Here is a 25,835-nt window from a genome sequence, read left to right as displayed (position 1 = left end):
TCTCTCTCTTTCTCTCTTTCCCTCACCTCCACCACCACCATCTTTATTTTTTCAATTAATTTTCCTAATCTAATTAGAATAAAATTTTTTGAAAGGAATAAGAACAAAAATAAAACAAATTACTGTTTCTTATGGGTTTTGCTTATTTATTTTTTCTTCCAGGAAGCAATTCTTCCATTTTCAAAACAAAGACATTTGGGGACATCAAACCCTGGCCATATGAACTGGTCTGACACTTAGTAAGCTGCCAACAAAACCTGAAATTACTTTCTCTGTCCTTATTTCTCCCACACACAGCTTCACAAAGAAAACATATGATGGATGTAAATATCTATTTTCAGCCCGGGATCTCATCTGACATCATTATCTGTTACTCGAGGAAAACGATCCTGGGTTTTCCAATTGTTTAGGGAAAGAAATTTAAAATAGTGTGTGTTCAGGAACACACACTAATTTTGATAAAACATTGTTGAATACTTCACTCACTTCTTCAAAAGCCTGTAATGGTTTCTTTACAGCTTAAGAAGAATTTCCAACATCTTTAATGTGGAATTCAAGAACTGGCACAATTTTGTCTAGCATTCTGACCATCATTTCCACAATATCCCATCACATGTAATTACTTTAGGTCCACAATTCCATAATCGAAACACCGGGGGCTAGATGTGTACTGTAATTCATGTTTGCAGGGGCACACCGGTGTCCTTAAAAATTAATAGAATTAACGTATAAAATATGAGCAAAGTCTCTGCATGTTGGAGAAGCACCTATAATAAAAAACATTGCTATTTCTGCAACGATATCTATAAATATTCTCATAAGTGGAATGAATAAAGATTGTAATCAGCCTCATATCAATTTGGGTCAGCTTGTGCCCACCAAAATTTGTTAGATGCAAACTAAAAAACAAAACACAACAAAAACAGTAGTTTTTAGAGCTTCCTGGATTCAGAAACTTATTTAGAAAAACGGGATTGTGGGTCTGTGCTTGCTTTTCTTGAAAAGACTTTTGAACTTGTGAGCCTTGGTTCACTCTCTCTCCTTAGCCAAGAACGTCCTCCGTATCTCTGCTAGTTTATTAAACTCTACGATGGGCAGCCCAGCGTCAACTGACCATGGAGCCTGAAGGCGGAAGCGCCCGTACTTCCTCAGATGTCTGCGTGTCTGTCCCTCCCTCTAGACTAGAAACTCCTTGAGGAACACACTGTGTCTGCTCTGCCTTTGTGTATTGTGACTCCTGGTGGCGCATTTCCCTCAAAGGAATAAATAAATTGAATGAAGCGAGCCTACAGAACACAAAAATACTGGCCAGAGTCTTTAGTGTCATATCTCCATCCTCTGTGAATGTGGATTTTGACAAGGTAACAGATTTTGTTCTCCTTTGTTTCTTAACTAGTTTTACTCGGGATTTACCTTTTCTTGTCAAATCCTTCCTAGAGATACTAAGAGAAATGATAAGATGCATAGTTATCAGCTTTCTTTGCAGTTCAATACTCTGAGAAGACTTCCAAGAGACCAACTGTAGGTTATGGCAGTGCTCAGGAAATGAGAGTAAAAAAATTTCTCATACGTTACACTCTTTTTTCTTTCTTTATATATTTATTCAATTATTTAATTATATTTGTATTATCATTATTTGTATTATTTCTAGGCACAGGTTTTCAGCTCCTTGATGGATTAGAAATGTATCTTCTTTTATATTCTTTGCAGTGCTTTGTACAGACAATTGAGTTGCTAAATGATTTAATATATGACTAGTAATTGTGGATAAGATAAATCATTTTTATGGTAAATATTTAGATGAATGGAAGAACTATTTTTCTTATATTGGACATTAGACGACACATCTCCAAATAGAAACACCAGCCTATTATTTATCAGTTTGAGGAGATATAATGCAGTTCCTTTGGGTCTAAGCTTAACTCTTACCTTATGCTCTTTTGTAGTCTTTTATTTTTGTAATTTAGCTGATTGTCATATGAAATATTTTGACTTTTCATAACAAAATCATTGGGGGTGGGGGGCTCAGTGGATTAAAGCCTCTGCCTTCAGCTCATGATCTCAGGGTCCTGGGATCGAGCCCCACATCGGGCTCTCTGCTCAGCAGAGAGCCTGCTTCCTTCCTCCTCTCTTTTTGCCTACTTGTGATCTCTGTCTGTCAAGTAAATAAACAAAATCTTTAAAAAGAAAACAAAATCATTGTATTTTAAAAGCAAACACACCAAAAATGAATAAAATCCTTCCTATAATGGGAATAATAGAAGCAGCGTATTAGGTGTATTTTGGCTAAGAAGACTGAAGAATAACCTTAAATAATTCCTAAATCACAAAATTCACTCTAGTAAGCCAAATATAGGTTTTACACATTTGCTTTCCTGCAATATTAGTCCAGACTTGAAGTACTGAATATCTCTGTCTAGCCATCCATCCATCCATCCATCCATCCATCCAATGATTCATCTACACATGCCTAAGGGAACAAATTCCACACGAAACTTTAATTCCATTCTTAGGAGAATGAATCAACTAAAGGAGAAAAGGTCCTTTTTATTCAGCAGAGCACCTTGGTGGATTAGAAAATGACCACTGGATTCAGAGGAGTTTGGGAGTAAGGGTGAAGAATATGGAATTAATCTGTTTAATAAAGTTAGACAAATTTGGAGTTCCTGGGGCCATCCAGAAGGGACTGGGGAAAGCTGAGAAACATAGTAGAAGGCTGGAGTCTGAGATGCAAAAATGGCAAGGGAATTTTTTAGAACAGGGATATCCAATCTCTACACTGACTTAATTTGGCAGAAGTAGAATTCAGAGCCAGAGGTGACCACAAAAAATATGACCCCACTCTAAGGTTTGCATAAACTTGGTAGTGTTGGTGGAGGATATTGAACCTTCCAAATTTTGTAGAATAGGATCAAGGCGATCTTATCTAGGTCTTAATTGGTGCAGCTCTATGCCTGAGAGACATCAATACACACACACACACATTCACATGAAACAAGTGTATCTGGAGTTCATGTGTCCAATAACCTCAAATATCTGCAATGTAGACACAAACCTGAAAAAAGATGCAAAGAAGCGAGAAAGGGAAGGAGAGCCATCTAACTACCCCTAAACACCATCACAGAATCATGGCACAAAATTTTGTACATTTTGTTTGTAGGAGCACCTTCAGTTCTTAGACAACTTTTTATTGATTGATTGATTAAAAAATTCTTTTTGCCTTTTTACATTCTAATCTATATCACTATTTCAGCACACTCAACAATCTAGAGCAGGGGTTGGTAAATGATGGCCCCCAGTAGATAGGCCCACTGCCTATTTTTGAAAATAAAGTTTTATTGGAACACGGTCACGCCCACTCATCTGTGCGCTGTCTATGACTGTTGCAGGGTACCACTGAAAAGTTGAGTGGCTGTGACACAAACCATGTGGTCCACAAAGGAAAAAGTCTTCCCTACAGGAAAAGTTTGCTGACCTCTGGTCTAGAAAGGAAAAAAAAGAAATAGAGCTTTTCTTTTAAGTGAGAAATGACAATTTTAAGGAGAAAAAGTAGACAAACAACAAACCAATAAGTATCACAATATTAAAGCATCTTTAGTGTGGGGACAAAGAGTGTCAGACACCTTAACAAGTCTCTTTAGTGCCATTTACTAAAATATAATTATTAATATTAAGAATAATAATGCTGAGAAAGTTATGAAATGCATTCACAATCTTCTAAGAAATAGACTTGAAAAATACATTTTAAAAAATGATAAGAAATAAGGATTTTGTTTTTTTATTTTTTTAGAAGAGGCTTTATAGTAAAAAAAAATAAGCTTTATACTAAAAAAGGTAAGTTTTATATCTCAAAAATTCACCAATATAAATTATTTTATTTTTCTGAGAATTTCACTACAAATATAAACAATTTCAGTATTAAATAGCTCTAAAAGAGCCACTGAACACATTTCAAAACAAGTTGCATTTTTCTCCTAATAATTTTTGGTTTTACAGTGGGTTTTTTTTTTCCATATTATTTGTCACACAGGCTACACTCAATAAATACCTGTTGGAAAAATGAATGGCTAAATGAATAGTGTTACCTACACCATACCTGAAAACAGTATTGTCAGACACTGGGGAGAGGTAAAGGCAGCACCCAGATTCTAGCTCAGCCTCCCCAAATATTTCTGAGAAAGACCCAACTCTCTATGTAATAATTATGCATATTCCAAAAAAGCACAATTACTATGTAGGTTTTCCACGAACTATACGTGAAACCCTTTGTAGGAAACAGACTGGCGATCACCAGTGGCAGTGGCGCAAGAATTCTCTCCCAGCCCAAAAGTACCTATTGGTACCTGATTACTAATAAATGTTGTTTCTTGTGTTAGTCACCATGAATCATTCTTCCTGAGGCCAGTCACCCTGGAGAATTCCCTGAGCAATCTAAACTGGGTTCTCAGGGTGCCTGGGTGGCTCAGTCAGTTAAGTGGCTGCCTTCAGCTCAGGTCATGATCCCAGGGTCCTGGGATTCATTCCCACATCAGGGTCTCTGCTCAGCAGGGATTCTGCTTCTCCCTCTCCCTCTGCCTGCCGCTCTGCCTACTTGTGCTCTCTATCGCTCTGTCAAATAAATAAATGAAATCTTTAAAGAAAATATTAAACTGGGTTCTCAACTAACCCAAGTTCACCGTTGTCTTCACAACACCTCTGCTCCCCAGCAAATACCCAGGCTCTCAATTTTCATGTCTGTGACTGTGCCAACTCATTTAGGGGAAAGTCATGTCTAATTAATCATGATTGTTCTTTATAGGTTAAAGTATTGGCAAAGGTATATTGAAGCTGACAAACCCTGGTGTTTATACAAATTATGTTTACACTGCAGCAGAACTGGCCACATTGTGGAAATTGGAAATGATATACAATTCTAAATTCAATGATATTCAATTCTAAACAGATTGCTGAATACAAAACTAAATTTGGAACCAACAGGAAACATTCTCCAACCTATAGTTCTTCAAAATAGTTGATCTAGGTACATAAGACCGAGCTTACCCACTCAACTAGCATTCTGACTATAGCACTAGTCAGAGTTTTCTCTTGGTCACTGCTTTTCCAGTCACCTTTTTCTTCTCTATAGCCTCTGACACTTATTCTTCAACATATATCAGGTGCGGATGCTGTATTTCTTTGAAAATAATTCCCAAATATTAGCTAGAAAATCTACTGGAGGCCTCTGTAGGTTCAGAAGGTAGATAACTAGAACCGGAAGTAGAGTCAAAAAATGAACTGAGATAAGGAACAAACTCAAATGATTACAGGATTTGGGCATGACTTCCTTAGTTGGCCTTCTAAGTGAGAAATTTTTAATGATATCCCAAAATACAAAAATTCCCTGTTTTTTAAGTGTTAGGATATGCTGAGGGGGAAAAGAGGAGGTTGGTGTCTAATTTGGAGAGAGGCCCTAGACCTCTTGTCAGTTGGACTGATGACAATAGATAACATTAAGCAATCCAAAGGCCCTAGTTCCCAAAGCACTGATACACATTTAAAATATAAAGTATGAAGTGGAAATACTTTTTAATTCCAAATTCCAGTAAGAATATTAAAAATTACAGAGATTTCAGGTACTACACAGTCCAGTGCCTTCATTGTACAAATGGCAAAAAGTGAAGCCCAGAGGAGGAAAATGAATCACTCAAGATAATTGACAACTAGCAATGCTGTAGCTCAGCTTGGAGCAGATTCAGGCCTTTCATTTCTAAATCCCTTCCCAAAGGATTTTGTTTCATTTCTTCCTGTTTTCCAACTGTGTGGCTATCACCTGTATTCTCCTTGGTACTACCATGACTCATCCACCATACTTAGGATAAAGGTCAATTAATTCATCAAAGTATGCATTAGCCAGATTCTGAGCATTAGTATTAATTCTGATGGTAGCTATTCTCCAATAATGTCACCATTCTGTTCCAGAAACAGATCGAAAGACAGGCGTGTATTTACAGAGCTGTCATGTTACATCCCTCCAAACACATGTACTGATATTCTTACTCATTGATAACAACAAACAGTGTTTTTGAAAAACTGGCACTATTAACCTAAAAATCAGAAAGGAAAACTAATACCCATAACTGACCTAGAATACATTCTTACGGCAATAACTTATTAAATTACAACTATCTTTCTAGAAACATGAAAAAAAAAAAAGCTTACTTGGTTTGTTTCTAACAAAAGTGCCTTTCCTAAATCTTTATGTTACTTCCTTACTACAAACCACTAGTGTTTTTCTGAACAGGCACTCAACTAGGCATTTTAGACTATGCTTCCTTAAACAGCACCATGAAAGCTAAGAGTCAGACAGACTAAGAAACCTTGACTTTTTAATCATGTGAAAGCCAAGACATTGAAAGATCTTCATTCTGAACTTGTTATAGTTAAATATGAGTTTCAAAAGGATTATTCTGGTAACAGTACAGAGATGGAGAAGACCGGGTTGTTCTGACAAGAAATGGTCAGGCTTGAACTATGGCAAATTCAGTGGAGATAAAGATAAGACAGTAGGTTCAGATGCTTAGGATTTGTGACTGAGAGAACCTGGTAACTGATTACATATGAGAAGTACAAGAATGGAAGAAGCAATGATGTCCAAGTAGAAAAGGAGCTCAAAATCAAAAAGGAAACTTTTGAAGACATTTTTGATTTGTGATAAAATAATGACTGTTCTCAGTAGAATGTGTGAAGTACCATATACTGGATCAAATTAAAAGGAGGGTAAAATAACATTTGAAAATAGATAAGAAAATGAATCATAAGGAATGTAGTACGTCATATTCGCTAGGGTTTGTGTTTGAAAGAACAAATAGTTTAACATGACTAGAGTGTCAGGTTAGACAGTGTAGGAGTTAAGAGCAGAAAGGTAGGTTGGAGCTACACAACAGAGGATTTATGATACATAGCTTAAAAGTTCAGAGTCAATTCAAGAAAAATAGAAATCAATGAGGCTTTCGTAATGGATTTAACAAAATGAAACAGAAAAAAGTACATTAAAATATTTCAGGTATTTTAAATAACATAAACAACATTTTTCTTTAAAAAAGAGCTTTTTTTTTTAAACTCTACTGACTTTAACTCTTTTGACTTAGCTTCCTCTTCCTGATACGTATGTAAGTATGAGATTTAGAAAGCCATCTAGTACAGAATCCCTAGCAGCCAAGAATGGATTGTGATTGCCATATCTAAAACAAAATTAATGGATAAAGTTCTAGAACTTCTGCTTCTAGTCTTGTCAGAGTAACTAGTATCAGACTTACATTCCCAATATAAATAATAAAACCAGACAAAATCTATGAGGAAACTATTTCTAGGCAGAAATAGATAACATAGAGAAAATATGAAGTGAGTTCCACATTAATTCTAGTTTTCCACCTGTGGCAACGTTCCAAGGGCAGCATGGAAACCAGAGCCCAAATGGATAATGTTAATCTCACTGAGATAAGGAAGCATAAAATGGAGTTTGGGACTGCTGATGTGGCTGTAGTTTGTGGGAAAGAGTATCAGAGAGAGGTAGCTGCACAGAGTAGGGGCAGGGAGAAATCTTTACAGATGCGGCCCTTAGGTCCTTGGCCAAAGTATGCACTACTTATAAAGACTCTGTGAGACCCTTTAGAGAGCAGCCACAGCAATGCTAAATCCTATGTTCATCTGAATGGAGGTACAAGACACTAGCCAATGCTCAGAGATGTTTGAATTCTAACCCACCGAGAGGAAAAAAGCCTTGCTGAGAAATTCAGACATTGGATTGAGATGCTAAAAAGATCATGCCCAGGAGTAAAGATCACATCCTATAGTAAGAGTCATGCCAAGACTAAAGATAAAATGGAAATAAAACACAAGGTCAGTTTTAACAAAATCTAGAGAAACCACCAGTAGTTTAACCATTTGCCAGAACAAAACTAAACACTATTTAAAGAAAAATTACACACTCTAGGTTCCCTACAATATATCATCCAAAATACCTAGCACACAATCAAGTGTTACTAGACATGCAAAGAAGTCGGAAACCTGCAGTCAAAGGTAAAATACGTTAATATAAATAGATGCCAAGATGACACAGATATTGAAATTAGGAGATAAGAAGTTTAAAACAGCTATTATACATATGATTGTGAATTTAAAGTAAAATATAAGCATAATGCACACACAACGCTGAGGTGGGAAATCACAGCAGAGAAGTGAAATCTCTAAGAAAGACCTAAATGAGAGCTCTAGAATGGAAAACTACCATACCTGAATAAATTCACTGCATAGGCTGTTCAGGAGATTAGATACTGCAAAAGAAAGAGTCAATATCCTTGAAGACAAATGAATAGAAATCAACTATTTCAAAGGGGGGGCATAATGAAGAACAAAAGGAGTGCCGAGTACTTCAGCTAATCTAGTTTAATGTAATTTAAATCCCTGAAAACAAGGTGGTGTATGTACATGTATGTGTGACAGAGAGAGACAGAGAGAGAGAAAAAAACTGAAAAATTCCAAATTCGTTTTAAAAAATCATCCTGTAGGGGCACCTGGGTGGCTCAGTGGGTTAAAGCCTCTCCCTTTGGCTCAGGTCATGATCCCAGGGTCCTGGGATCGAGCCCTACATCAGGATCTCTGCTCAGCAGGAGCCTGCTTCCCTTCCTCTCTCTCTGTCTGCCTCTCTGCCTACTTGTTATCTCTGTCAAATAAATAAATAAAATCATTTAAAAAAAAATCCTATATATTGTTACCTACATAGCCAACCCTAAGCCATATAAATAGAAAAAAAAGTACTTCAACTAGGTACACTTTCATCAAACTATAGAAGGCAATGGTAAAAAGAAAATCTGAAAGAAGCCATTAAAAAAATATATGTGTGTGTGTGTGTGTGTGTGTGTGTAACATGCAGGAAAACAATAAGAGAGATGGGGAGGAGTCAAGATGGCGGAGAATTAGCAGCCTGAGACTACATCAGGTAACAGGAGATCAGCTCGATAGCTTATCTAAACATAGCAAACACCTACAAATCCAACGGGAGAGCGAAGAGAAGAAGAACAGCAACTCTAGAAACAGAAAATCAACCACTTTCTGAAAGGTAGGACTGGCGGAGAAGTGAATCTAAAACGACGGGAAGATAGACCGCGGGGGGAGGGGCCGGCTCCCGGCAAGCGGCGGAGCAACGGAGCACAAAATCAGGACTTTTAAAAGTCTGTTCCACTGAGGGACATTGCTCCAGGGGCTAAACCGGGGTGAAGCCCACGCGGGGCCAGCGTGGCCCCAGGCCCCGCAAGGTCACAGAAGGATCGGGGGTGTCAGAGTGTCGGAGAGCTCGCAGGTATTAGAACGGAGAAACCGGCTGCAAAGACAGAGCCGAGGACTGAACTCTCAGCTCGGGGTTACCTTGAACTGGTCGCGGGCTGGGTGAGCTCGGAGCGTGGCTAGAGGCTGGGGATACGGGAGTGATTGGGTGCTGTCCTCTGGGGGCGCACTGAGGAGTGGGGCCCCAGGCTCTCGGCTCCTCCGGGCCGGAGACTGGGAGGCCGCCATTTTCATTCCCATCCTCCAGAACTCTACGGAAAGCATTCAGGGAACAGAAGCTCCCAAAAGCGAACCCGAGCCGATTACTTAGTCCGGCCGCCGGTAAGGGCGGTGCAATCCCGCCTCGGGCAAAGACACTTGAGAGTCACTACAACAGGCCCCTCCCCCAGAAGATCAACAAAATATCCAGCCAGGACGAAGTTCATCTATCAAGGAGAAAGCAGATTCAATTCCTAAGACAGCAGAGCAATTCCAGAGGAGGAGAAAGCAAAGCACGGAACTCATGGCTTTCTCCCCATGATTCTTTAGTCTTGCGGCTACTTCAATTTTTTTTCTTTTTTCAATTTTTTATTTTTTTTCTTTTTTCAATTTTTTTTCTTTTTTCTTTTTTCTTCTTCTGCTAAATTTTTTTAAAAACTTTTACCCTTTTCTTTTTTAACGTTTTTTGACTAGTTCATCTAAATATATATATTTTTTCTTTCTTTTTTATATTTTTTTATTTGTTTTATTTTTAAAATTTTTTTCTTTTTTTTTTTTTTCTTTTTTTTCAGAACCTGTTTTTTATCCCCTTCCCCCCCCCCCCCACAATTTGGGGTCTCTTCTGATTTGGTTACAGCGCATTTTTCCGGGGTCTTTGCCACCCTATTAGTAGTTTATTTGCTCCTTCATATCCTCTTATCTGGACAAAATGACAAGGCGGAAAAAATCACCACAAACAAAAGAACAAGAGACAGTACCGAAGGCTAGGGACCTAATCAACACAGACATTGGTACTATGTCAGATCAAGAGTTCAGAATGACGATTCTGAACATTCTAGCCGGGCTCGAAAAAGGCATGGAAGATATTAGAGAAACCCTCTCTGGAGATATTAAAGCCCTTTCTGGAGAAATTAAAGAACTAAAGTCTAACCAAGTTGAAATCAAAAAAGCTATTAATGAGGTGCAATCAAAAATGGAGACTCTCACTGCTAGGATCAATGAGGCAGAAGAAAGAATTAGTGATATAGAAGACCAAATGACAGAGAATAAGGAAGCCGAGCAAAAGAGGGACAAACAGCTACTGGACCATGAGGGGAGAATTCGAGAGATAAGTGACACCATAAGACGAAACAACATTAGAATAATTGGGATTCCAGAAGAAGAAGAAACAGAGAGGGGAGCAGAGGGTCTATTGGAGAGAATCATTGGAGAGAATTTCCCTAATATGGCAAAGGGAACAAGCATTAAAATCCAGGAGATGCAGAGAACCCCCCTCAAAGTCAACAAGAATAGGTCCACACCCCGTCACCTAATAGTAAAATTTACAAGTCTTAGTGACAAAGAGAAAATCCTGAAAGCAGCCCGAGAAAAGAAATCAGTAACATACAATGGTAAAAATATTAGATTGGCGGCAGACTTATCCACAGAGACCTGGCAGGCCAGAAAGAGCTGGCATGATATATTCAGAGCACTCAACGAGAAAAACATGCAGCCAAGAATACTCTATCCAGCTAGGCTATCATTGAAAATAGAAGGAGAGATCAAAAGCTTCCAGGACAAACAAAAACTGAAAGAATTTGCAAACACCAAACCAGCTCTCCAGGAAATATTGAAAGGGGTCCTCTAAGCAAAGAGAGAGCCTAAAAGTAGTAGATCAGAAAGGTACAGAGACAATATACAGTAACAGTCACCTTACAGGCTAATAATGGCACTAAATTCATATCTCTCAATAGTTACCCTGAATGTTAATGGGCTAAATGCCCCAATCAAAAGACACAGGGTATCAGAATGGATAAAAAAACAAAACCCATCAGTATGTTGCCTACAAGAAACTCATTTTAGACGCGAAGACACCTCCAGATTTAAAGTGAGGGGGTGGAAAACAATTTACCATGCTAATGGGCATCAGAAGAAAGCTGGGGTGGCAATCCTTATATCAGATCAATTAGATTTCAAGCCAAAGACTATAATAAGAGATGAGGAAGGACACTATATCCTACTCAAAGGGTCTGTCCAACAAGAAGATCTAACAATTTTAAATATCTATGCCCCTAACGTGGGAGCAGCCAACTATATCAACCAATTAATAACAAAATCAAAGAAACACATCAATAATAATACAATAATAGTAGGGGACTTTAACACTCCCCTCACTGAAATGGACAGATCATCCAAGCAAAAGATCAACAAGGAAATAAAGGCCTTAAATGACACACTGGACCAGATGGACATCACAGATATATTCAGAACATTTCATCCCAAAGCAACAGAATACACATTCTTCTCTAGTGCACATGGAACCTTCTCCAGAATAGATCACATCCTGGGTCACAAATCAGGTCTCAACCGGTATCAAAAGATTAGGATTATTCCCTGCATATTTTCAGACCACAATGCTCTGAAGCTAGAACTCAATCACAAGACGAAAGCTGGAAAGAACCCAAATACATGGAGACTAAACAGCATCCTTCTAAAGAATGAATGGGTCAACCAGGAAATTAAAGAAGAATTGAAAAAATTCATGGAAACAAATGATAATGAAAACACAACAGTTCAAAATCTGTGGGACACAGCAAAGGCAGTCCTGAGAGGAAAATATATAGCGGTACAAGCCTTTCTCAAGAAACAAGAAAGGTCTCAAGTACACAACCTAACCCTACGCATAAAGGAGCTGGAGAAAGAACAAGAAAGAAACCCTAAACCCAGCAGGAGAAGAGAAATCTTAAAGATCAGAGCAGAAATCAATGAAATAGAAACCAAAAAAACAATAGAAAAAATCAATGAAACTAGGAGCTGGTTCTTTGAAAGAATCAATAGGATTGATAAACCTCTGGCCAGACTCATCAAAAAGAAAAGAGAAAGGACCCAAATCAATAAAATCATGAATGAAAGAGGAGAGATCACAACTAACACCAAAGAAATACAGACAATTATAAGAACATACTATGAGCAACTCTACGCCAACAAATTGGCCAATCTGGAAGAAATGGATGCATTCCTAGAGACATATAAACTACCACAACGGAACCAGGAAGAAATAGAAAACCTGAACAGGCCCATAACCAGTAAGGAGATTGAAACAGTCATCCAAAATCTCCAAACAAACAAAAGCCCAGGGCCAGACGGCTTCCCAGGGGAATTCTACCAAACATTTAAAGAAGAACTCATTCCTATTCTCCTGAAACTGTTCCAAAAAATAGAAATGGAAGGAAAACTTCCAAACTCATTCTATGAGGCCAGCATCACCTTGATCCCAAAACCAGACAAGGATCCCACCAAAAAAGAGAACTACAGACCAATATCCTTGATGAACACAGACGCAAAAATTCTCGCCAAAATACTAGCCAATAGGATTCAACAGTACATTAAAAGGATTATTCACAACGATCAAGTGGGATTTATTCCAGGGCTGCAGGGTTGGTTCAACATCCGCAAATCAATCAATGTGATAGAACACATTAATAAAAGAAAGAACAAGAACCATATGATACTCTCAATAGATGCTGAAAAAGCATTTGACAAAGTACAGCATCCCTTCCTGATCAAAACTCTTCAAAGTGTAGGGATAGAGGGCACATACCTCAATATTATCAAAGCCATCTATGAAAAACCCACCGCAAATATCATTCTCAATGGAGAAAAACTGAAAGCTTTTCCATTAAGGTCAGGAACACGGCAGGGATGTCCATTATCACCACTGCTATTCAACATAGTATTAGAAGTCCTAGCCTCAGCAATCAGACAACAAAAAGAAATTAAAGGCATCCAAATTGGTAAAGAGGAAGTCAAACTATCACTCTTCGCAGATGATATGATACTATATGTGGAAAACCCAAAAGACTCCACTCCAAAACTGCTAGAACTTGTACAGGAATTCAGTAAAGTGTCAGGATATAAAATCAATGCACAGAAATCAGTTGCATTTCTGTACACCAACAACAAGACTGAAGAAAGAGAAATTAAGGAGTCAATCCCATTCACAATTGTACCCAAAACTATAAGATACCTAGGAATAAACCTAACCAAAGAGACTAAGAATCTATACACAGAAAATTATAAAGTACTCATGAAAGAAATTGAGGAAGACACAAAAAAATGGAAAAATGTTCCATGCTCCTGGATTGGAAGAATAAATATTGTGAAAATGTCTATGCTACCTAAAGCAATCTACACATTTAATGCAATCCCTATCAAAATACCATCCATTTTTTTCAAAGAAATGGAACAAATAATCCTAAAATTTATATGGAACCAGAAAAGACCTCGAATAGCCAAAGGAATATTGAAGAACAAAGTCAAAGTTGGTGGCATCACAATTCCGGACTTCAAGCTCTATTACAAAGCTGTCATCATCAAGACAGCATGGTACTGGCACAAAAACAGACACATAGACCAGTGGAACAGAATAGAGAGCCCAGAAATCGACCCTCAACTCTATGGTCAACTAATCTTCGACAAAGCAGGAAAGAATGTCCAATGGAAAAAAGACAGCCTCTTCAATAAATGGTGCTGGGAAAATTGGACAGCCACATGCAGAAAAATGAAATTGGACCACTTCCTTACACCACACACGAAAATAGACTCCAAATGGATGAAGGACCTCAATGTGAGAAAGGAATCCATCAAAATCCTTGAGGAGAACGCAGGCAGCAACCTCTTCGACCTCAGCCGCAGCAACATCTTCCTAGGAACAACGGCAAAGGCAAGGGAAGCAAGGGCGAAAATGAACTATTGGGATTTCATCAAGATCAAAAGCTTTTGCACAGCAAAGGAAACAGTTAACAAAACCAAAAGACAGCTGACAGAATGGGAGAAGATATTTGCAAACGACATATCAGATAAAGGGCTAGTATCCAAAATCTATAAGGAACTTAGCAAACTCAACACCCAAAGAACAAACAATCCAATCAAGAAATGGGCAGAGGACATGAACAGACATTTCTGCAAAGAAGACATCCAGATGGCCAACAGACACATGAAAAAGTGCTCCACGTCACTCGGCATCAGGGAAATACAAATCAAAACCACAATGAGATATCACCTCACACCAGTCAGAATGGCTAAAATTAACAAGTCAGGAAATGACAGATGCTGGAGAGGATGTGGAGAAAGGGGAACCCTCCTCCACTGTTGGTGGGAATGCAAGCTGATCCAACCACTCTGGAAAACAGCATGGAGGTTCCTCAAAATGTTGAAAATAGAACTACCCTATGACCCAGCAATTGCACTACTGGGTATTTACCCTAAAGATACAAACGTAGTGATCCGAAGGGGCACGTGTACCCGAATGTTTATAGCAGCAATGTCTACAATAGCCAGACTATGGAAAGAACCTAGATGTCCATCAACAGATGAATGGATCAAGAAGATGTGGTATATATACACAATGGAATACTATGCAGCCATCAAAAGAAATGAAATCTTGCCATTTGCGACGACGTGGATGGAACTAGAGCGTATCATGCTTAGTGAAATAAGTCAATCGGAGAAAGACAACTATCATATGATCTCCCTGATATGAGGACATGGAGAAGCAACATGGGGGGGTAGGGGGATAGGAGAATAAATGAAACAAGATGGGATTGGGAGGGAGACAAACCATAAATGACTCTTAATCTCACAAAACAAACTGGGGGTTGCTGGGGGGAGGTGGGATTGGGAGAGGGGGAGCGGGCTATGGACATTGGGGAGGGGAGGCGAACCATAAGAGACTATGGACTCTGAAAAACAACCTGAGGGTTTTGAAGGGTCAGGGGTGGGAGGTTGGGGGAACAGGTGGTGGGTGATGGGGAGGGCACGTTTTGCATGGAGCACTGGGTGTTGTGCAAAAAGAATGAATACTGTTACGCTGAAAAAAAAAATAAATAAAAAGGGAAAAAAAAAAAAAAACAATAAGAGAGATGACTGATTTCTCACCCAAAATAAATAAATAAATAAATAAATCCCAGAGAATCACAGAACAATAGCTTTAAAGTGCTATTAAATATATATATTTATAATATATATACTATAATGGGTTATATTATATATATATATATATATATACACACACACATATATATATTTCAATTTTTATATCATTCCAAGGGTGCCTGTGTGGCTCAGCTGGGTTGCCCATCCAACTCTTATTTCTGCTCAGCTTGTGGTCTCACAGTGGAGGCATCAAGCCCAGTGCAGATCTCTGTGCTCAGTGTGGAGTCTGCTTCAGATTCCTCCGCCCTGTTCCTCCCCCTCAAGCTCTCCCTGCTCTTGTGTGAGCACACACACTTTCTCTCTCACTAAAATAAACCAATAAAATCTTTAAAATAGATAAACAAATAAATAAATAAATTCCAGAATTTTATCTCATAGACAATAATATTTTAAAAATGAGGATGAAATGAAGAATTTCTTTGATAAATGCAAGCTAAGAGAATTTGTCACTAACAGAACATGTGCTACAAGAAATGGTAAACATCCATGTGCAGATTTCTGTGTAGACATAAATTTACAATTCATTTGGATAAATATCAAGGAGCATGATTGTGTAGTATGTTCAGTTCCATAAAAACTGACACACTGTCTTCCAAATTGGCTGTGCTATTTTACATTCCCACCAGCAATGAATGAGTTTTTATAGTAGGTTTTTTTCCTAAGATTTCACTTATTTATTTGAGAGAGAGAAAGAGCACAAGTAGGGAAGAGTGGATGTGGAGAGGGAGAGGGAGAAGCAGATTCCCCAGCTCAGTGGGGCGCTTGACTTAGGGCTAAATCCCAGGACCCTGAGATTATGACCTGAGCTGAAGTCAGATGCTTAACTGACTAAGCCACCCGGGTGCCCCTACAGTAGCTTTTTTTTTTTTTTTTTTAAGATTTATTTATTTATTTATTTTAGAGAGAGAGAAAGTACATGAGCAGGAGGAGGGGCAGGGAGAGAGGGAGAAGAAGAGAAGCAGACTCCTTGCTGATCTTGGAGCCTGACTGGGGGCTCTATCCCACCACCCTGATATCATGATCTGAGCTGAAATCAAGAGTGGTGCACTTAACCGACTCAGCTACCCAGGTGTCTGTACAGTAGTTTCATTCATAATCACCAAAACTTGGAAGCAACCCAGATGTCCTTCAGTAGGTGAATGGGTAAATAAGCTGTGGTACCTCCAGACAATAGAATATTATTCCCTGGTAAAAAGAAATGAGCTACCAAGTCATGAAAAGGCATGAAGAATAAAACTTAAATATATACTATGAAGTGCAAGAAGCCAATCTGAAAAGGCTACATATATTTTATAATTTTGATTACATGACATTCTAAAAAAGACAGAACTATGGAGAGAGTAAAAAGATGAGTGGTTGTCAGGGCTTAAGGGGAAGGAAAGATAAGTAGGCAGAGCACAGAGGATTTTTTTAGGCAGTGAAAGTTCGCTGTTTGATACTATAAAACATTGATACATTACACACTGTCCAAACCCACAGAACGTACAACACCAAAAGTGGACACTAAAATAAACTATGGACCTTGGGTGATATTGACGTGTCAATGCAGCTTCGTCAGTTATAACCAATGCACTGCTGAGGTGGGGGATGTTGACAGTGTGGGAGCCTGAGCATGTCCATGGGCATGTGCAGGGATGCACGTACTATCTGTGTACCTTCCTCTCAATTTTTTTTAAAAGATTTTATTTATTTGACAGAGAGAAAGATCACAAGTAGGCAGAGAGGCAGACAGAGAGGGGTAAGCAGGCTCCCCGCTGAGCAGACAGCCTGATGTGGGGCTCGATTCCAGGACCCTGAGATCATGACCTGAGCCAAAGGCAGAGGCCTAACCCACTAAGCCACCCAGGCGCCCCCCTTCCTCTCAATTTTGCTGCTAATCTAAAACTGCTGTAAATGACAAATTTATTAATTATTTAAAAAATCAGTAAGACATGAGAAGATTTGGGCACAACTTCAACCAATTTAACATAATTGATATTTATAGTACCCTACTATGAGAATTGCAGAATAGGGACACTGGGTGGCTCAGTCCATTAAGTGTCTGTCTTTGGCTCAGGTCATGATCCCAGGGTTCTGGGATTGAGTTCTGCATTAGGATCCTGCTCAGGGCAAAGCCTGTTTATCCTTCTCCCTCTGCCCCCACTCCCCATTTGTGCTCTCTCTCTCTGTTTCTCAAATAAAATATAATAAAATAAAATAACATAAAATAAAATTAGAGTTGCAGAATAAACATCCTTTTTAAATTCTTACAACATTTGGGGTGCCTGGGTGGCTCAGTTGGTTAGAGCCTCTGCCTTCAGCTCAGGTATGATCCCAGGTCCTGGGATTGAGCCCAGCATTGGGCTCTCTGCTCAGCAGGGAGCCTGCTTCCCCCTCTCTCTCTGCCTGCCTCTCTGCCTACTTGCAATCTCTGTCAAATGAAAATAAATAAATAAGTAAATAAATTCTTACAACATTCAAGATAAATTTGTAATAGGCCATAAAATAAAGCTCAATAATTAAAAAAAAGACAGTGGTGCCTGGGTGGCTCAGTTGGTTAAGCATCTGACTTTGGCTCAGAAACATGATCTCAGGGTCTCAGAATCAGCCCCATGTCTGGCTGCCTGCTCAGTGGAGAGTCTGCTTCTCTTTCTCTCTCTCTGTCCCTCTGCACCCCCTCATTCACAAGTGTGCTCTCTCTCACTGTTTCTCTTCCTGTCTCTCTCTCTCAAATAAATAAATAAAATCTTTAAAAAAAATTGAAATCTTAACAGTGTATACAATACCACAATGGTATTAAATTACAAATCACTAACAGTAAGATGAAGCAAGTTTTCAATATTTTCAAATTTAATAGCACACTTATAAATAACACAAGTAAAAGAGGAAATCACAAGGGAAAGTAGAAAATATTTGAGAATACGTGTTAATGAAAACAAAACACTATACATTTGTGTGATCCAACTTAATCAGGTTTTAGGAATAAATAATACAAGCTTTAAATTTGCATATTAGAAGAGATCATTTTTAAATCAATACTCTAAAGTTTAACCTTAAAAGAACATAAAAATATAAAGCAAATCAAACCCAAATAAATCAAAGAAAGGAAATACTAAGAAGTAGAAACCACAGAGAACAAACAAAATAGAAAATTAACAAAGCCAACTTTTTTGTTTAAAAGTAATAAAATTGTTAAAACCTACTACAGCTAAATAGAAGGAAATGAATAACTAATGACCAATGTGAGGAATAAAATACGTTGTCTACTATATATCCTGTAGGCATTTATGAATATGAACAATTATGAATCTGTTAATAAACAGAATATTATAAATGGTCTCATGCCAGTATATTCAAATTAGGTAAAATAGATGATTTTTTTAATAGCATGAATTTAAAATTGACAGAAGAAGAAAATGTGTATAATCCTATGTCTGATGAAGAATTTTAATTTGTAAATAAAAAACTGTCCTACAGAGAAACCTTCTCACAAGCCCAGCTGGTTTCACTGCTAAACTCTAAAGCATTTAGGAAGGAAGAATACCATTTAGGAAGGAAAAATGCTAATTTGCATTACATCTTTCATAAGATAGAGGAGTGGGAAAAAAAAAAAACAAAAAACCTTCTCCCAAACTGACAAAACTCTTAATGAAAATAAAGTGCAAATCAATATCCTCATAAACATAGGTGCAAAAAAAATCATTAATAAAATTCTAGCAAATCAAATATAGTAAAATGTAAAAAAAAAAAAAAGATAAAACGTCGTATCTCCTTACAATGAAATATTCAGCCACAAAAAGGAATGAAGTGTAGATCCATGCTACAACATGTTCAAATCTTGAAATGTTATGGTAAATGAAAGAGGCTGTTCAGGCCTAAACACTCCATAAAACAGCACAGGGCTGCAGAATGGATAAAACGACGGAACCCATCCATATGTTGTCAACAAGAGACCCATTTTTTTTTTTAAAGAAAAGGGTGGAATTTAATCTTTATTTACAGACACTGCAAGAGAGGAGATTCCACATAGAAATAAGAAACCCACTGGGAGGAGGAGCTTCATACAGTTTGTCCAGTTTGGAACTGGTCAAGTAGAGTTTTGTTGTAAAAAGTGCTACAATAACAAAACACATTTAAAAAGAGTTCTTAGCAGAGAAACAGTAAGACAAACTTCTACCAAACAGAGCACACCACAAACAACTTTCTGCGTCGGCTGTACAAGCTAAAAGTTAAAGGTCCTAGCGGTGCCATCCTGAACCAGGAACGTATAGCCTTCAGAGGGAGTTTCTGGCACAACATGCTGACCTTCCTCTTCCTCTACAGAGAAATACTTCTCAATCAAGTTTAATGAAGCTTTGTACACAGACTCATTTTCATGGTTTTGTAGAGCCTCGATTTTGTCCAAACCTCCACATTCTTCGATCATTATACTAAGTTTCTCGGTTTCACCTAATTTCTCAGCAGCCTGAATGATATTGGAAATGGCATCCAGAATGACCAGAATAATTTTGGTATCCTTTGCAGTTAAGAGGTTCATCAATGGTTCTATTATGCCACAATGGACAAGGTATACAATCTGTTCACCTGTCCCACCACTTGTATAGTTGGTCACAGCCCAGACAGCTTCCTTTTGTGTCTTAAAGTCTGCCTTAGAGAGAACACCAACGAGGAATGGGACTAATCCATGATTCACAACTTGCTGAATCTGGTCCTGGCGGCCAGCTGTGATGTTTGACATTGTCCACATGGCTTCCTTCTGAATATTAGTTTTGGGGTTTGTTAGCAGGCTGGGAAAGACAGCAAGCGCTCCGGCATCTATTACAACCTGAGTCTGTTCATGTGTCCCAGTAACAATATTTCCTATGGCTCTTAGCGCGGGAGTCACAATGGGCAATTCAGTAGCTCCTAGAAGCTTTACAAGCTGGGGCACAACTCCTGTTTTCACAACCATCTCAATCCGTTCATTTGGACCATCTGTCAGGTAGGAGATGGCCCAGCAGGTATCTGCCAAGATGGTTCGTGATGCAGGAGACGAACTAAGGTAGGAAGAATCTGCTCAACGGCATCTAGCGGGGATGCGGGGTTCTTGTTGCGACAAAGGCTTGAAAGTATCCAAGTAAGGTTCCGTAAGTAGCCACATGCTAATGGTGACATATCAGGAACCGCAAGGAGAGCCAGAAGTGGTTCAACTGCACCATACTTGATAACCAAGTCTCGAAAAACTGAACCGTCACCTGCAATGTTTCCTAGAGCCCACACAGCCTGTTCGCTGATGTGGGCGTGGGAAGATGCCAACAGGGAAATGAATGCTGGGATAGTGCCTCCATCCACCACAGACTTGGTCTGTTCTGATGTCCCAGAAGCCATGTTAGTGAGAGCCCAAGCGGATTCAAACTGAATGGGACTACAATCGGTTCTGCCCAAGAAGGACACAAATTTTGGAATCAAACCAGCCCAGATGTTGTCTATGGGGGGCTGCTTTTCCCGAGAAAGCAGTTTCCTAGCAGCTTGAGTAGCCTGGAGCTGGTTTTCCAAATTGTTGCTATTTATGCCCTTGACAATGTCATCAACAGACCAATTTACAGTGCCCTGGTTGTTGCGGTTTTCCTGCAGTGGAGAGGTAGCATCATCAGGAAACGAGCTTACATTTCTCCTTTTCAGCATCTGGTCATCCGTCTTAGCTTTCCTCAGCTCCACATCAACTTCTATTCGATGCCGCCTCATTTCTGTACTGTCTTTCCCCTTGTTCTTGAATCTATTAAGGCAGGCAGCTGGTGAATTAGCATTCTTGTTGGTGGACATGGTTATGAGACAAAGGGAGAAAGACGGCCAGCTCAGGCTTCCACGGGAGGCAGTCCGGGACGCGCAGGCTACAGGTCAGCTGCCCTCAAAACGTCCACCACGGATCACCCCAAAGACGGTGTCAAGAGACCCATTTTGAACCTAACGATACATCCAGACTGAAAGTGAAGGGATGGAGAAACACCTTTCATGCCAATGGGCCTCAAAAGAAAGCTGGGGTAGAGATTCTCATATCAGATAAATTAGATTTTAAACTAAAGACTGTAGTCAGAGGTAAAGAAGGACACTACCTCATTCTTAAAGGGTCTATCCACCAAGAAGATCTAACAATTGCAAATATTTATGCCCCCAATATGGGAGCAGCCAACTACATAAGACAACTGTTAATCAAGATAAAAAGTCATATTGGGGCTCCTGGGTGGCTCAGTGGGTTAGGCCGCTGCCTTCGGCTCAGGTCATGATCCCAGGGTCCTGGGATCGAGTCCCGCATTGGGCTCTCTGCTCAGCAGGGGGCCTGCTTCCCTCTCTCTCTGCCTGCCTCTCTGCCTACTTGTGATCTCTTTCTGTCAAGTAAATAAATAAAAAAAATAAAATCTTAAAAAAAAGTCATATTGAAATGAGTACATTAACAGTAGGGGATCTTAACACTCCACTCTCAGTAATAGACAGATCATCCAAGCAGAAAATCAATAAAGAAACAAGAGCATTGAATGACACATTGGACCACATGGACTTCATAGATATATACAGAACTCCCCACCCTAAAACAACAGAATACTCATTCTTCTCGAGTGAACATGGAACTTTCTCCAGAATAGACCACATACTGGGTCACAGATCAGGACTCAACCAATACCAAAAGACTGAGATTATTCCCTGCATATTCTCAAACCAAAATGCTTTGAAACTGGAGCTCAACCACAAGGAAAAATTTGGAAGGAACTCGAACACTTGGAAGCTAAAGACCACCTGGCTTAAGAATGTTTGAACCAACCAGGAAATCAAAGAAGAACTTAAAACAATTCATGGAAACCAATGAGAATGAACACACTTCAGTCCAAAACCTATGGGATACAGCAAAGGCAGTCCTAAGGGAAAATACATAGCCATCCAAGCCTCCCTCAAAAAAATGAAAAATCCAGAATACACCAGCTCTCTTCATACCTTAAAGAACTGGAAAATCAACAACAAATTAAGCAAACCCCACACACAAGAAGGGAAATACTCAAGATTAGAGCAGAAATCAATGAGATAGAAAGTAGAGATACAGTAGAACACATCAATGAAACTAGAAGCTGGTTTTTTTAAAAGAATCAGTAAGGTCGATAAACCATTAGCCAAACTAATCCAAAAGAAAAGAGAGAGGACCCAAATTAATAAAATTACGAATGAAAAGGGAGAGATCACGACTAACACCAAGGAAATAGAAACAATCATCAGAAATTATTATCAGCAGTTATATGCCAATAAGTTAAGCAACCTAGATGAAATGGATGCATTCCTGGAAACCTATAAACTTCCAAAACTGAATCAGGAAGAAACTGACAACCTGAATAGACCAATATCTAGTAACAAGATTGAAGCAGTTATCAAAAACCTGCCAAGAGGCGCGTGGGTGGCTCAGTGGGCTAAAGCCTCTGCCTTCAGCTCAGGTCATGATCTCAGGGTTCTGGGATCGAGCCCCACATCAGAGAGCCTGCTTCCTCCTCTCTCTCTCTCTCTCTGCCTGCCTCTCTGCCTTCTTGTGATCTCTGTCAAATAAATAAAATCTTTAAAAAAAAAAAAACCTGCCAAAAAACAAGAGCCCAGGACCTGACGGATTCCCTGGAGAATTCTACCAAACATTCAAAGAAGAAATAATACCTATTCATAATAATACCTGAAGTTGTTTCAAAAAACAGAAGCAGAAGGAAAACTTCCAGACTCTTTTTATGAAGTCAGCATTACCCTGATCCCCTAACCAGGCAAAGACCCCACCAAGAAGTAGAATTTCTGACCAATATCCCTAATGAATATGGATGCCAAGATTCTCAACAAGATCCTAGCTAAGAGGATCCAACAGTACATTAAAAAGATTATCTACTATGACCAAGTGGGATTTATCCATGGGATGCAAGGGTGGTTCAACATTTGCAAATCAATCAATGTGATAGAACAAATCAATAAGAGAAGAGAGAGAAGAACCACATGGTCCTCTCAGTTGATGCAGAAAAGCATTTGACAAGATACAGCATCTGTTCCTGATTAAAACAATTCAAAGTATAGGGATAGAGGGAACATTCCTCAAATTCATAAAATCTATCTATGAAAAACCCAAAGCAAATATCATCCTCAATGCAGAAAAGCTGACAGCCTTCCCTTTGAGATCAGGAACATGACAATGATGCCCACTCTCGCCACTCTTGTTCAACATAGTACTGTAAGACCTAGCAACAACAATCAGACAACAAAAAGAAATAAAAGGTATTCAAATTGGCAAAGAAGAGGTCAAACTCTCTCTCTCTCTCTTCACAGATGACATGATACTTTCTATGGAAAACCCAAAAGACTCCACCCTCAAACTACTAGAACTCATACAGCAATTCAGTAATGTGGCAGGATACAAAATCAATGTACAGAAATCAGTTGCTTTCTTATACACTAATAATGAAAATATAGAAATGGAAATTAGAGAATAGATTCAATTTACTATAGCACCAAGAACCATAAGATACCTGGGGATAAACCTAACCAAAGAGGTAAAGGATCTGGACCCAAGGAACTACAGAATACTCATGAAAGAAATTGAAGAGGACACAAAAAGATGGAAGAGCATTCCATGCTCATGGAATGGAAGAATAAACATTGCTAAAATATCTATACTGCCTAGAGCAATCTATACTTTCAATGCCATCCCAATCAAAATTCCACCAGGATTTTTTATAGAGCTGGAACAAATAATCCTAAAATTTGTATGGAATCAGAAGAGACCCCAAATTGCTAAGGAAATGTTGAAAAAGAAAAACAAAATTGGAAGCATCACATTGCCTGATTTCAAGCTTTGAGCTTGAAATTACAAAGCTGTGAGCTTTGTGATTACAAAGCTGTGAGCACCAAGACAGCATGGTACTGGCACAAAAACAGACACACAGACCAGTGGAACAGAGAGCCCAGATATGGACCCTCAACTCTATGGTCAAACAATCTACAACAAAGCAGAAAAAAATATACAGTGGAAAAAAGACAGTCTCTTCAATAAATGGTGCTGGGAAAATTGGACAGCTATGTATAGAAGAATGAAAGAACCCTTCTCTTATACCATACACAAAGATAAACTTGAAATGGATAAAAGACCTTAACAGGAGGCAGGAATCCATCAGAATCCTAGAGGAGAACATAGGCAGTAACCTCTTTGACATCGGCTATAGCAACTTCTTTCAAGATATGTCTCCAAAGGCAAAGGAAACAAAAGCAAAAACGAACTTTTGGAACTTCATCAAGATCAAAAGCTTCTGCACAGCAAAGGGAACAGTCAACAAAAAAAAGAGGCAACCCATAGAATGAGAGAAGATACTCGCAAATGACAGTACAGACAAAGGGCTGATATCCAAGATCTATAAAGAACTTCTCAAACACACAAAAAACAGATAACCACGTCAAAAAATGGGCAGAAGACATGAACAGACACTTGTCCAAAGAAGACATACAAATGGCTAACAGAAACATGAAAAAATGTTCATCATCTTTAGTCTTCAGGGAGATTCAAATCAAAACCACATTGAGATACCACCTTACACCAGTTAGAATGGCCAAAATTAGCAAGACAGAAAAGAAGGTGTGTTGGAGAGGATGTGGAGAAAGGGGAATGCTCTTACACTGTTGGTGGGAATGCAACTTGGTATAGCCAACTTGGAAAACAGTGTGGAGATTCCTTAAGAAATTAAAAATAGAGCTTCCCTATGACCCTGCAATTGCACTGCTGGGTATTTACCCCAAAGATACAGATGTAGTGAAAAGAAGGGTCATCTCTACCCCAATGTTCATAGCAGCAATGGCCACAGTCGCCAAATTGTGGAAAGAACCAAGATACCCTTCAACAGACGAATGGATAAAGAAGATATGGTCCATGTATACAATGGAATATTATGCCTCCATCAGAAAGGATGAATACCCAAATTTTGTATCAACATAGATGGGACTGGAAGAGATTATGCTGAGTGAAATAAGTAAAGAATAGAGAGTCAATTATCATATGGTTTCTCTTCCTTGTGGAGCATAAGGAATAACACAGAGGACATTGGGAGATGGAGAGGAGAAGTGAGTTGGGGGAAATTGGAGGGGGATACAAACCATGAGAGACTGTGGACTCTGAGAAACAAACTAGGGTTTTAGAGGGAAAGGGGTAGGGAGTTGGGTGAGCCTGGTGGTGGGAATTATGAAGGACATGTATTGCATGGAGCACTAGGTGTGGTGCAGAAATCATGAATTTTGGAACACCAAAAAAAAAAAAAGAATAAAATTAACTTAAATTAAAAAAAAAGAAAGAAAGTGGCTGTTCATTAAAAAATATATATATTTATGAT

General features: G+C 38.9%; 1 protein-coding gene and 1 pseudogene across 2 annotated transcripts in view; both read right to left on the bottom strand.

The window, feature by feature from the left end:
* Positions 1 to 25,835, bottom strand: part of FGF12 (fibroblast growth factor 12) — a 584,189-nt gene that overhangs the window by 401,033 nt on the left and 157,321 nt on the right. The gene's annotated exons all lie outside the window — the stretch shown is intronic.
* LOC123940542 lies at positions 19,694 to 21,291 on the bottom strand (annotated as a pseudogene).

Source organism: Meles meles, chromosome 4 (assembly GCF_922984935.1).
Source record: "Meles meles chromosome 4, mMelMel3.1 paternal haplotype, whole genome shotgun sequence".
Classification (NCBI taxonomy): Eukaryota; Metazoa; Chordata; class Mammalia; order Carnivora; family Mustelidae; genus Meles; species Meles meles.
This window is presented reverse-complemented; position numbering and strand designations above follow the sequence as displayed.